The sequence below is a fragment of the Pelecanus crispus genome, chromosome 18 (genome assembly GCF_030463565.1).
Source record: "Pelecanus crispus isolate bPelCri1 chromosome 18, bPelCri1.pri, whole genome shotgun sequence".
Taxonomy (NCBI): Eukaryota; Metazoa; Chordata; class Aves; order Pelecaniformes; family Pelecanidae; genus Pelecanus; species Pelecanus crispus.
The window spans coordinates 722,765-734,277 of record NC_134660.1 but is presented as its reverse complement, the minus strand read 5'-3'; the positions used below and the strand labels follow the sequence as shown (position 1 = coordinate 734,277).

Below are 11,513 nucleotides of genomic sequence, written 5' to 3'. Positions count from 1 at the left end.
TTATTGGGTTTTGGGGTTTTTTTTGTGCTGGTCACAGAGCTCATAGCTCTGCCAGACACAGGTACAGGCTGGCAGATGCGGCTTCATGGGGCTGCTGGAGCTGGGCAGGACCAGGGCACGCTGCCTCACCACGCGTTCCGCATTTCCTACCAGGCATGCGACTCGGCTCCCAGCCTGCCCACGGGACCCGACCCTCGCGAACGCCAGCTTCCACGGGAGCTGGATGAGGGCCCTTCTCCTTTGGCTCCCTGTCTTTCCCACCGCCACACGCCCTTGGCTCAAGTGAGCTTTGCTGAGCTCTTATTTCCAGACAATGTCTGTTCCTTCCACTGCCTGCCATCTCACCTCACCTGCAGGAATCAACTGCTCCTCAAATGAGAGGGTAAAGACCTGCGAACGCAGGCCCAGAAAGGAGGCTGCGGGGGAATATGGCCTCAGGAATGACAAAATCAAGGCTTTGGACAGGGCCATAGGAAAAATGGAATGCTCAGGATTTGGGGTGCCAAGGATTTTGGGGGAGGCAAAGTTGAAGCTGTAAGCACTAACGAGTTTTTCCAGTGCTGAGTGGTAGGGAAGCTGGCCCCCAGCCTTTTTCAAGGCCAGGCTCCTCCGAGGTGCCTCACCTCCATTTGTCCCTGCAGGCTCCTACCCAGGTGCAGAGGAAAAGGTCTTTCCACCCACCCAGGGTTCCCAGCAGCCGCTCCTCACCATCCTCTCGCCTTCTGCTCCTCAAGTGTCATTTCTGATCACACCTTCCATTTAAACCTTATAATTACACCGTGGTGTTTGATTTCTTGGAAAAGCCGTCACAACATCCAGGCTTTTATTCCTTGTTCTAGTCCCCTAAAGCATATTTTTAGTTTAACTACTCTTCAAATAAAGGTCATTATGTTTCACACTTTCCACTCGCCACACCTCTACTAAACCTACGAGCAGACTCTACCTGCTACGGGTCCAGGCCTCTATTCTGCCTCCAGATGGACACAGTTACGTGGGTTTAGGGAAAGGAAGCATCTGTCCGAGCAGAAAGGGTGGGGCCGATCTATCTAACCAGGGGCCTGGGAAGCCATGGCATGGCTAGATAAGAGGGGGGAAGGCATGAGGTGGCAAAGCAGCCCGGGCTTCGTGCCAGCCTTTCTGGAGAGGAGAGGCTGTGACAGCAGCAGACAGTTGGTCTCCCGCAGCAGCTATCGCAGCAGAGCAGCACTCCCCATCTTCTTCCTGTATCTCTCTGCTCAGAGGGCCGGCTGTTTCTATTTGCATGTAATAGGCAACCAGACAGTGCCATCATCTTCTTCTAGAAACACCCTGCGGGGCGGGGAAGAGGTGGCATGTATTGCAATACTGCAGTTACTGAAGGAAGAGACAGAACGTACCTTCTGATGGAAGCAGAGATGAGACAAACCACAGCTTTGGATATTAGATCTTAGTAAACAAACAAAATGCCACCCATCAAACTAATCATCCTTATCTCTTCCAGCAAGGAGTGCTGCGAGATCTCTGGTAAGGTGGAAACTTGAGAACCCCAGTCACATAAGGATCTCTGCTCAGACCCTCCTAAGGGTAGGGAACGTTCCAGAACAGCACTAGTGTTAGGGGGCATTTCTGAGAGTTAACAGCACTCACCAGAAGACAGTTCAAGTATTTGTCTGTTCACTTAATCTTTCAACCTAAAATTAAGTTTTAAACTAAACAATGATCCTCAAGTTCTCCTAACAGTTCTTCCTATCCCAGCTCCCACTGCATTAACAAGGTGCTGCTACTCTGTACACAGACATTTCTTAAAGTCAAACGCACTCTTCCTAAAAATATTTCCTTCCCAAGGTCCATAGTAGCTATTAGCAAAGAAACAGGAAATTAAATTAAATTAAAAAAAAAAAGAGAGGGAACTACCAAAGCACAGGTGTTCAAAAGAACATAAAGCTGCAATGAAAAACAGTTATAAATGCCAAATAGAGGCGTTTTGACCATATTCTTTTTTCACTGACGGACTGGTAGCTCAACTTTTCTAGGAACCCCTCAGAGTCAGTCCTTCCAGCCTAGAAATTCAAATTCACCTTTCAGTTTCTCCGACACACTGTCTTTTTCAGGCACTGCGATTTGAACCCAATACCCACAACTGGAACAAACTAAAAATATTCACTCCTCTGTGCTGTTTTGTTTTAGCATAAAGGAGGTCACACAGCTGTGCCTCTGATTGTTCTCACCATATCTCATGCTATAAATACAGTAAGGAATACTGGGAAAAAAAAAAAAATTAAGTCATTTGGCCCAACTAAGCTAAGCACCACTCCGTCTCAAGTCCAAGTTTTGCTTTCACCAAATGCTTCCCTCGAGGTTTAAAAACCCACATTTTGCTTTCATATGTAGAAAGAGACAAGAAAGCACCAGCTGTTACCTATCAAATGGGCTACAGCCATTCTAGCTGAGATAAGTTGCACATTATCAACCAGCCGAGTTTGTTTCATTTGCAACAAGAACAGGCCTTTCTGTATCCTTCCCTAACAAAGACACACACTACAGAGTAAGCGTTATAAAATTAAAGTTCCTACATTCCTGCAGGCTACACTCTAGCCTACGCAATGCAGTCATCTCCCCGTAATTAAGGTTCCTAATGATGTGCTGCATAGTAGCAGCAGTAACACAATCTTTTACGATTGCTCGAGGGCTGCAGGTCAAGGATCCAACTTCTCATCGTACTCTGCCTGCTCCTTTCCATTGCTTCTGCCACAGCAGTTTCTGTAGCCTTCTCTCCTTGCACAGAAGAGAGCTGACCTATCACACCACTGGTTAACTACTCCCAGTGTTCAGAGCCTCAGAAAGCCAGTCATTTCATCACGATTAGCAAACACCACAAAGCTTCAGAATTATCAAATGTGTCTCATGGCTACGGACCAACCTATTCAGTGTGTTCCAGAAAGTCACCTTTTAACACTACAGCACTGTCCCATTCCTCAGTATTTACAGGCACGCAGGAGAGTATTTTTGTGTAACAGGCCTGGCCTTCCTTTCCCCACTGGACCCCTCTGAGTGCACCCTGCTGCACATCCCAGAACTACTACCCACCGTTCTTTAGCTTTATGGCAGCGTCACTTGAGGAAATGACAGGCAAACAGGAAACATGTAAGGCTGAACAGTTGCCACTGCAGTCCTGTCATTCTGGTCCAGTGCTCAAGTCCTAAACGAGATTATATTTCTGGCTGTTTGCTATGGGTAGGAGGGAGACAGAGCTTAGATTTAAAGTCCTGATCAGCTGAGCATGAACGTGGAAGATCAAAGGGTCATTCAGCATACAAGCTAAGCTTTCCCTCGTTGTCCTTGAACAAAATTCCTCTCACTCTAAACTGTGGAGTAAAATGCCTGCCTGTCTGCCTCCCACTCTATCCCCAAGAGAGATGGCTGCATTTCACTACTGGACAGTTTCTGCACTCAAATGTTCTAGACGAAAAGCTCTAAAGAGCAGCAAGATAAATAAAACTGCAGTTTATTAAGAGAGACTAACAGATTATTCACCAGACCAGCCAAGCTATTTCACAGTCTGGTCATGTTTGCAGTGAAAACAGCGGGAGTTTTGGGAACTGAGCACAAGCCCTGCTAAGAGTAAGGAGACATTATGAAATAGATCATTTGCACTAAGTCATGGAAAGGCAGGAAGCCTCTCCTAATAGTATGAATCATCAATACACCAGAAAGAAAGAGTGCACTTAAAAGTAATCACTGATGCCCAGCACTGCCAGCATCATAATAGAGCATGTAAATGAATACAAGGAGGCCAAGGAGAGCAAGTCAGTCACATACTGACAAATCAATTCAAAATAGGCAAGGGACTCAAAACTACAGCCATAATAAAGCATGTCTCATACCTGCTGCTGCAACATCCTCCGCTGCTGCTTGGGTTCCTTCTGCCCACTACAAGAGCTATCTGATCATCCCACTGCTGAGGCCCTGCCGCTTCTCCTGCTGGAAAACAGACACAGCAGGGATGAAGTTTATGATATTCTTTGGTATGCCTTCATCATACACTTGCAGACGTTTGGGTACACGATTTCCAATTTTCTTTTGCATCACCACTAGTGCTGATGGCATTCAGAGCAATTCCCTGCTTTGTGCCAGGCCATGCATCTATGCAGGAGCTGGCATTTGAAAGTTCTAAGTGACACGGAAAGGTTGTCTGCAGCAGGCCACAGCGCATCTATGGGACACCAGGACTTGTGACCTATGCTGGTAGATCCCACTTACCTCATCCTAAGCGAGGATCTTGTTTTAACTCCCATGCCCAACCACATGGATTCAGGAGTTAGCCAACATCACAGACTTATTAAGATTTCCCAGAATAATATGGGCTGCATTAGATGTAAAACATTCACCAATGACAGCTTGGTTAGAAGAATGTGTGTTAAAGGAAGCTTTATGTTTTTAGGATAGGCAAACCCATGGTTCCTCGGTTTGCACAGAAGAGCGTCAGCAGTTAGAGCTCTAGTTCACCCATCAGCTACTGTCTGGCAAAGCATGGCAGCTCAGTCACGCAGCACTCCCTTTCTATTTCCTGAAACCGAATTAGATTAGAAAGTGTTAGAAACACGACGTAGAAAAAAAAGTTTAAAGGGCTCTATGTGGCACAAGAATATTATTCCCTCATAGATACAAGGCAGTCCCAAGACAAGCTCCCCAAAGAGTGCTGCTGAACTTTTTCAGAACATGGAACTTATGAATTTGGAAGCACAGGTAAATAAAACTGTGTGGTAACAACTGGCACAATGTAATTAGGAAAAAATGCAGACGCTGAAGAAAATAACCTACTTGGCTCACCTCAGAGCTCAGCAAGCCAGAAGTTCATATGGGAAGAAACTTTTTTTTTTGCCATGAATAATTACAAAACCAGGAGTTTCAAAGGAAATCAGCAGTTCCAGCTGGCACATAAACCTTATCCTAGCAACAGCCATTTTGCAGCAGCACACTTCTAACAGGACACAAGCCCCCAGAAAACAATAACATTCCTCACCCCAATCTTTACTTACCTGGCAAATTTCTCCAAGTAAGACAACATGTTTTTTTTCTAATTACAGGTATAAAAGACAGTGATCATATCACATAATACAAACTGGTGTAAAAGCCACTGCTCCCATCTTGCGATATGCTTCCTCCAGATATATCCTCCCATTCTCCATCCATTCTGTATTGGCAATTTGCATTCAATTTGGTGTTTCTTTGGCTCCTTCGGTTTTAAGGCACAGAGCTAATTAGTCACCTAGGAAACTAAGGGGAAGATAAACCTGCCTAAACAGAGGAGAAGCCAAATTGATGCAGATTTGGTATCAGAGTAAATCAGACCATCCCAGCAATAGTGTTGCTTAACGTACCAAACTGGTAGTAGTCTGTTGTTCTCAAAATCATTTTTCCTAGCTCTGGTTCTTACTTCCACCTTGTCTGACTACAATCCTTTCTTACTCCTTGTCTTAAGGCTGCTTATTTTCTTGACCTTTGGCTGAGCCTCCAAGTATACACCACCCTTTAGTTTGGGGTGACATTTGGTTTGTCTGTTGCCTGCCTCCTATTTTCACTCTGGATCCAAACAGTAGGCACATCCTAAATTATCCCTCTACCTCCACTACTGCAGGCAACTACCCGAGGCACGGAATATGTGATTAGTGACCACTCTAATTAGTGAAGCAAGCACAGACAAATCCTGTCCCTACTATACTCACATATAACCTGCTCTTAATATCCCCAAAGTTCTTACTACAATCAAGATACTCATGTCGGCTGGAAACTGAGCTACAAAGTCTGTGGCTAGTTGCCCACAGTACCACAGTCAGTTTTATGAAAAAGAACTGCCCACAGGATGGGCTCAGAAACGTCAAGCAGGATAAGTTTTGCCTTTACTTCCCACATCAGTGTCATTTTTGGTGATAAATGTTTCATACACCTGTGGAAGTTTGTGTCATTGGGCTGAACAACATGAGCAGAGTTTTCCTTTAAGGAAGCATGCAGTGGACTTGATTGATTAGAAGCAAGGCATTAACATCAGTGCCAGGCAGTTGGAGAGCACTGCCTAGACTGGAAGGAATGTATTAAAGGAGCAGATCACAAATCCAGAAGCAGACAAGAGAATCAAAAAAATAACCCATTTTGGCAGGAACAGGATGAGGATGGCATAAAAATATCTGGCCTATCAATAGAGTTTAGTCCTGCCAGGGCAAAATGTACTTTTATTGCAACTATTTCGTAATTAGATTATACTATGAGACCCAGGGGAGGGAAGGAGGGAACCAGGAAGTGTGGCTATATTCAGCTGTAACTAAGTGAAAAACTTCTGCTTTCAGAAAAACTCAGACTGGATCTTTTTTCCATTACAATTTAAAAAAAAAAAAAAAAAAAAAAAAAAAAAGATGTAGGCCAAACTGGATTGACCTTGCTCCTGATGCCAGAAAACACAGGCTCCACTCAGATGTCTGCATGCCAGAGCCCCGGGGAAAGAGCGAGTGCATGGACTCTGTTCAAGTTTACTGAAACACCCCTGTCCATCTACAGCTAGTTGTGTTTTGCGAGACCTTCAGCTCAATGCGTGGTACATGGCCACGATTCTCCATACAGGGGTTTCTGTGACTATTTATACTACAAGTCAGTATCCACTCAAATCTAAACCAGCTTCAGGCTTTAAAAAGATAAACACCCCCCACCCCAGCTGTTTGCTGAACCATCTGCACGCACATTCTCTCAAAACTCGAGTCCTCCTGATGTGCAACAGGTGATGATTTTTTTCTTTTTTTAATGTGAAAGTAAAAAATATTATGCCAATCTGCAAATAAATCCCACAGGCTACACTAGCTTCAGCACTATGAATGTCTGAATTAAATACATTCATTGCTGTTGAGTTTGCTTCTGAAGTGTACCAAGGCCCACTAGAGAGCTGGCCTCTTCAGCTGTAACAGAAGTCAAGACTCAAAAATACACAGGGCCAAGCTCATCGCTAGCCCACGTTCCACAGCAGATTTTCTACCACATTAAATTCTGTGCCTCACACCTTCTACCATTTATATACACATATCCACATTTAACCTGTTCGCACATCACTGACTATATTTTGTCAAGAACCAAGTTCAAGCTTCTCAGCTAGTGACAGTCAGAATAATTTAGGCTCCAACCCCCGCGCAGAGCCAGGCCAACGTAGATCAGGTTGCTCAGACCCTATCCAAAAATACAGCCAGCAAACAGCAGCGAGCCCTCGGTTATTTTATAGCAAAAGTGCCCTTGTGAGAGACAGTGACCCACTTCCATACAGGTCTTTAAGATACATCAAATTGGATCAGGAATTCTTCAAGCTTTACATGTTTGCGTCAAGAGGTTCTCTGATGCTGCTCTTATTGTCCAGACCTACCACACCTAAAAACCAAACATTAAAAAATATTAAGCTGGAACCCAAAGCAAAGGGAAGCCACCTCTACTCACCTTCTGAAGACGTGAAAGTAAAAGAAGCAGCCGTCCTGGATCTTCCTATCTGTGTAACAGGGGTTTTTTTGCTGGATTTTTGCAGCACTTCATCATTATCCTAGTCTTTCTGTAACTCTAGGCCCCAGAGCTGGACTGAGATGATACCTAAAAGCAAGCAAAATTTATTCAAGTATAGCATTTCAGATATTTTTTATAGTGTATTTTCATTATATAGCATTTCTCTCACTTGCCTTAAAGCACACTTAAGTCGGTAAAATAGCCCTGCAGGAATGCATCATAGCAAATAACACACAAAGCAATTAAGTGAACACTTTAACATTTATAAAGTACTTAGCAACTGAAAAACCTGAAGTACTTTACAAGCATTTCTTCCGCTTCATAACAATTCCTACATAAGGAAGCCTATTTTATATTATCACTAACATAAGCGATGGCTGTATTAAGATCACACAGGCAGCTCACTCAAGGCCATGTCTCCAGAGCAAGTGGGAACGAAGGCAGGAGATTAGAGTTTTAAACCTAATTTCAACCTATTGATGCCTGTACATGTTTATGGAGATAGGTTTCGGTGAAGATTCCCTTCATTGCTTATATTTTCTAAGATTCAGCAAGAGGTTTTTTTTTTAAAAAAAAAACAAAACACAACAGTGAATGTACCTAAGCCTAAGTTCTAAAGAGTTCTAATAAGGCTAAAGGCCTAGAGAGATTTCAACAGATTCAGCAAGATCTTTGGGGCCAAGAGATTTCAGGTAGCTAACTCTGCTGACATCAGTGGCAAGTTGGCACCTACACATATTCAATAACTGAGGATTTAAAAACCAAAAATCACTTGTGTGATTTAAAATGAAATTTCAAATCATCAAGCACTTGCTAAACTTTCTTCTGGTGTAGCATCGGGAAATTCCTAATCTCCTACTTGGAAAATTCTGACAGAGTTAAGAGATTGCAAGTCTGTCTTCAGAACCTTATTAAAGGGAGCTTAACCCCAGTGGAGCTCCTTGTAAGCAGAAGCTACACCAGTTTTGCACTCCGAGGAAATCGCTCCCTCTCTTCCCGAGCCGATTCCCAATTTTACTAGCTCGCTCAGGGTGAAGAAGTGGTTTCATGCACTGACATCTAGTGGTGATGCCAACATGGAAGGCACCTGTCAGCACAAGCAGCCTCTCAAGTCTCATGTCCCTTTGTGTTTTTCCCCAGAACAGACCTGCAGTTTCAGCTCCAACAAGTGCCAGGGCTGGAGCTTCTTCAGTATCGACCGCTGGCAGATGCCCAAGGGCTGTACACATCCTTCACATACAAATTAATGAAAAAATAGATTTTTATTTCTGTCATAAGCCTTCTAAGTTTGGGCTGGATTTTGAACTGAAGTGTAACAGCAGTAAGTTAAATCCTTGCAGTCTGTTCTACTGGTAGATACACACATACAGAAAAGCTCTTGCAAGCTCTTCTGTGGTCATAACATGACCTGATTATTGCTCTTCTGAGAGCATGAGACAGCCAAGCACATGTAAGGCCATCTTCCCTTCTCACTGCCCCCTTCCTCTACACACAGTGGATACTCCAGAGGTACGTTAATTAAGTGTTCAAACTGCACAGAGAACTTAGAGTTTGCATTACCATTTTAATTATCAGGAGATAAGACAGCATGGGGCACTGGATTCCTGGCTTCTATTCAAGTACTACTCCTCTAGGAAAGTTATTAACCACCACCCACTTCTGTTTGATTTGTTTTTCCAGTAACATCCTGTTGGTGGTGATAATACATATTAGCTAGACTTAACATAAACAACTTATTTCAGACATAAGCTTCAGTAACACCTAGAACCTCTAATTAATGTTATTTGTTTATCTGATACATTTAAGCACTATAGCTCTCATATAATGCAGAGTTTTTGAAAGAGGAATCCTCTAGCTATCAACAGGCAACTATTTGAATGGGGTGTGGTAATGTGCAGCTTTTCACATGGTCATCGTATTCTTTAGTCTTTTTCATTCAAGCAAATCTGCAGTTGAATTTGGATATTTGCAAGGTACAAATCTGTGATGTTAGAACCAGTCTTTAAGCTAATTGTCATTTTGCTACCACAGGCAGATTCCATTTAATGCAAGAGATAACATGAAGAAGTTGCAGTCTACAAGCTCTTTGAAATCTTTTTTTTATTGCTCTGAACTGCCTCACACTTCCATTAGAGCCCTTCATCAGTTTGCAACATTAGATACGTTCACTCTTGTGAGGCCTGAGCTTTGTCTCATGGAAAATACACGGGAGACAAGCAACTACAAAGTGTTCAAACTAACTCCTCCCTTTTATTTCCATTAAGGAATAGTGCACTACTTTTCTTTGTTCCTATTCCTCTTGCCCCTTGAGGCGATGCTTTAGTTCATCCCAAATTTATCTTAAATTAAACATTTCAAGCCAGTCTAATAACTTGAGAGCATAACCTAGAGACTAGCGCTAGATTTTGGCTCAACTGCAATTTGAAATTATATTAAATTCCAGGCAGTCTTTCCTTTTTCTTATAAAGTAGGAAGAATCCATGCATTTGTGCAGTAGCGTTTTCTCCTCCAGCCACCTTTAAGCAGGTTTGCAAATCGGTTCATTGAAAGAACCAGACTTGCCAATGAGTTGCTCATGCACCCATAGTTTTCCTGGGCTTAGTGTACAATTTTTAGATCAAATGTACGCTTATTTGCAACCACTACGTACACTCCCACTTCACATACCACACATACTGCTTCCCATTCCCCTCTGCTTGGGCAAAAGCAGAGGTATTTCATCCTGACTTCTTCAGAAGGTTTGCCTTTCAACATTTCACAGGAAACTGGATACACCTAGGAGCAATAACAATTTGGCATGAGAGAAATGGTATTACCTGCATGACTAAGGATGACATGCACTCATGAGAATTATAGGATTAGGCCCTGAGAACTTAATAATCCCTAAAGATAACCATAGTTGGAAAGCAATCACGTGTTTGCCTAAATGCCCTTATTTTTCCCCAGCTCTTTACATAAAGCAATACTGTTTGTAGACGGTGTTACCAAATTAATGTTATTGGTATATTAACGTTTAAGGGGCTGTCAGCCTAATCACAACCCGGGAACCAGGTCCCGCAGGGCGCCTGGCCTGTGCAGGCGGCCGCACAGGGCTAAGTCGCTGCCGCTGCTGCAGGCCGGCCAGAGGCCCGAGCTAGCGAGAGCCGCCCCCGGGGAGCTGCGAGGTGCCCATCAGCTCAGGGCGGGAACGCGACCAGCTCACGGTCGCCCGTCAGAGAACTACACGGGCAAAGTTTCACCAAAAAAATCCCCCCCCCCGGATGATATTTTGAGAGCGGAAAGATTAATTAACAAGAGCCTTTCCGATTGAGAGCCCAAAGCAGCGCGGCCCTGCGAGGCCCGCCCAGGCCCCTGCGACGGCCCGCCCCAGCGCGGAGCCAGGGCCCGGGAAAGGCCTCTCCCTGCAGCAGGCTGCAGGCAGGGCAGGCGGCGGCACCCCCCTCAGCGGGAGGGGGCCGGGAGCCGGGGGCGCGGCGCTCCCCGCCTCCGCCTCAAGAGCAACGGGGACTCACCGCCTTCCTCCGCCCAATCACTCCGTGGACCCGCCGGCGCGCCTCTGCCCGGCCCCAAGATGGCCCCCGCGGGAGGGCTCAGGCTGCCCGAACCCAACATGGCTCCCCAGGGAAAACACCTCCTCCGGTCCCCGGGAGCCCGCTGGCTTCACACCCGGACCCAAGATGGCCGCCGCCCCAGCCCTCGCCGAGAGCCCTCGGCCCGAACCCAAGATGGCCGCCGGCAGCTTCACTGTCAGCGGCGCCGCCGGGATACCTGTCCGAATCCAAGATGGCAGCCCCCGCTGGCGTGAGGCTGGCTCGGGGTCACGTGACGGGGGGTGTGGACCGTGTCCCGGCGGAAGCGTGAGGGACCGAGCAGGGAACAGGGACTGGCGGCGGCGGGAGCGGGGCTGGCGCCGCCGGAGCAGACGTGCCGCAGGACGGGAGACACGGCTGTCACCACGGAGCCCGCCAGCGCTAACACGGCGGCGACCGCCGCTTCGCGGGCCG

General features: G+C 45.6%; 2 long non-coding RNA genes across 3 annotated transcripts; both read right to left on the bottom strand.

Moving 5' to 3' along the window:
* Nucleotides 1-3,921: 3,921 nt before the first annotated feature.
* On the bottom strand, nt 3,922-7,487 carry LOC142595157 (uncharacterized). Its single transcript, XR_012831719.1, has 3 exons — nt 7,450-7,487; nt 4,240-4,546; nt 3,922-3,960 (listed from the first exon to the last, which is right to left on the bottom strand). It is a non-coding gene; the product is annotated as an uncharacterized LOC142595157 (long non-coding RNA).
* A 14-nt stretch (nt 7,488-7,501) lies between these two features.
* On the bottom strand, nt 7,502-11,366 carry LOC142595158 (uncharacterized). 2 transcript variants are annotated; one of them, XR_012831721.1, is made up of 4 exons: nt 11,278-11,366; nt 10,177-10,284; nt 9,070-9,196; nt 7,502-7,596 (listed from the first exon to the last, which is right to left on the bottom strand). It is a non-coding gene; the product is annotated as an uncharacterized LOC142595158 (long non-coding RNA). The 2 variants fall into 2 exon arrangements; XR_012831720.1 differs by lacking the exon at nt 11,278-11,366 and adding an exon at nt 11,022-11,209.
* Nucleotides 11,367-11,513: the final 147 nt, after the last annotated feature.